Here is a 2753-nt window from a genome sequence, read left to right as displayed (position 1 = left end):
CTCTCTTTCCCTTCCTCCCTCCCCCCCTCTCTCTTTTCTATATTGCTTGATGGAAAGGCAACTGGGGGAGGAATGATGACAGGCAGAATATGTCAAAGCCAGAGGCAATAGGTCTACCCCTAGGAGGCTCTTATTCAGAAAATTCTTCCGGGTAGGTGAGACGGCTCAGCAGGTAAAGGCACTCATTTGCCACCAATCCTGATGGTCTGAGTGAGGTTCCTGGGACCCACAAGATCAAAGGAGAGAACTAACTCCCAAAAGTTGTGACACACTCTCATATACACACCTGCAAATAAATAAATGCATATTTTTTTTAATTTTCAAAGAAAGAATAGGGACTTAATCATGCGTCTAAACTGGCATGTGTGAAGTTGGCCTGTGGCGACATTTACTTGTCATAGAGAGAAACAAGAAACCCCCCCAACTGTCCATCAGCAGACGAATGACTAAACAAATTCCTGACACCCACTCAATGAAACATTGTGCACTTTTCAGAGCCTGGAGGTTGCTCATGTAGTGAATGACCAAGGTGGAAAGGACGAGAATCCAGTGCTGCTGTGGGCTTGGCAAACTCTGCATTGCTGGTGTGAGACTGAAGCAGCTGGCACTCCATCAGCGGCTCCCACCACGAAAGGGTACCCAGGAGTAAATCATGTGTGCATTCACCAAAAGATTCAAGCTATCGGTGCACAGCTTCGTGACTCATAGTCTGAAGTCACAGTAGAAATGACCCAAATACCCACCAGTGAGAAATCAGGCAGGACAGGTATGGTCTGCCTACAAGGCACACTGCATAGGAAGCATCCATTTTCAGGGAGCAGTAGCACCACCCAAGGGGTAAGCATTGGTTTACTCTTTATATGTCTAGTGTTTGGGTACACTGGAGTATACACAGTATATACAGATATAAATCTGTGTACAGATGTGTAGAGATATAGACCACAGAAACAGATAGGTTTGATAGATTTTTCTTAGACAGATTGTAAAATAGAATAATAGATTGTTAGGTGATGGGTGGATGTGTAGATAGATAGATAGATAGATAGATAGATAGATAGATAGATAGATAGATAGATAGATAGATAGATAGATATTAAAAGGGTGATAGATGATAGGTGGAAAATGGATGAAAGATAGATGGATGCATAGATAGATGACAGATACATGGATAGATATTAAATGGATAATAGATAATAGATGGATATTAAGTGAATGATACAAAGATATATTGATTTAGATAAATAGATATTAAATAAATAATAGATGATACATGCTTATACACTTAGATATATAGATGGATAGATGATAAATGGATGGATGGATGGATGGATGGATGGATGGATGGATGGATGGATGGATGGATGGATGGATGGATGGATGGATGGATGGATGGATGGATGGATGGATGGATGGATGGATGGATGGATGGATGGATGATAGATGGATGGATAGGTGGGTAAACAGATACTAGATAGATAGATAGATAGATAGATAGATAGATAGATAGATAGATAGATCGATAGATAGATAGATAGATATTAAATGGATAATAGATGATAAATCCATCCATACATACATACACAGATGATAGATAATCAGCTGAAATTTTATGGAAGAACAATGAATAAAAAATATCTCAAAATGGCCTGTGAGTGTGAATAACTTTTAAGACCCCAAGAGTCATTACCAATCTGCAATTGGTATGAAGATCTAAACACATACATTAGAAATTACTGGACTGTTACTGGGTGATGGTGGCACATGCCTTTAATTCCAGCATTCAGGAGGCAGTGGTAGATGGATCTCTGTGATTTTGAGCCCAGCCTGGTCTGTAAATGGTTCCATAGCTATTGGGAAATCCTGTCTCAAAAAAAAAAAAAAAAGAAAGAAAGAAAGAAAGAAAGAAATTACTAGACTGTACAAACACAACGCTGAGTGAACCAACTCAAAATGACAGCATAACAGGCCAACAAGATGGCTAAATAGGTAAAGGCACTTGCTGCCAAGCCTGATCATCTGAGTTCTATTATCCCCAGGACAAAAATGTTGGAAGGAAAGAACCCACAAATTGTCCTCTGACCTCCATGCATGTGCTACACCATTGTTATAAACACAAACATACAGAGAAAGAAAATATAAATGTAATTAAAAGTAACTGAATTTTAAAAATAAAATTTAAAAAGAGTGTATTGTGAGATCTCACTGAAATGCTAAACGTAGAAAAGAAATGAAGTCTAGTGTTTGATATTAGGATAGCATTTGGGGAACTGTAGTAATAAGTTGGGTCTTGTGGTTGGGCAGCCCCAAAGCAAACAGGAGAGGTGGGTGGAAAGCAATATTTCAGGTGTGAGAATCAAAACAAGGTGTCTATTTCAGTATTCCACCCTCAGGAATGGGCTGAAGACAGAGGCACTTACACAAACACTAGTCCATGAATGCACATACGTGAGTATGTGCAATTCACACCATCTAAAGGCAGAGATATTCTAAATGTCCTTCATCAGACAGGCTTCATCCTGAAGAGCAGTGATCAGTGACGAAGAGCAGGGAAGACTCATGACGTGAAGGAGATACTATGCTAAGTGAAAGAAGCCAGACACAGAAAAAGACCTATCAATTTCTGTGAAATATCCCCAAATAAAGATGTGGAAAGATGCCTCAGCCATGAAAAACTGAGTTCAGATTCCCAAGGCTCCACATAAAAGGCTGAGGACAGCAGCACACATTGTAATCTTAGCCATGGGGAGGTGAAG

This window comes from Microtus ochrogaster, linkage group LG3 (genome assembly GCF_000317375.1).
Source record: "Microtus ochrogaster isolate Prairie Vole_2 linkage group LG3, MicOch1.0, whole genome shotgun sequence".
NCBI classification, from domain to species: Eukaryota; Metazoa; Chordata; class Mammalia; order Rodentia; family Cricetidae; genus Microtus; species Microtus ochrogaster.
This window is presented reverse-complemented; position numbering follows the sequence as displayed.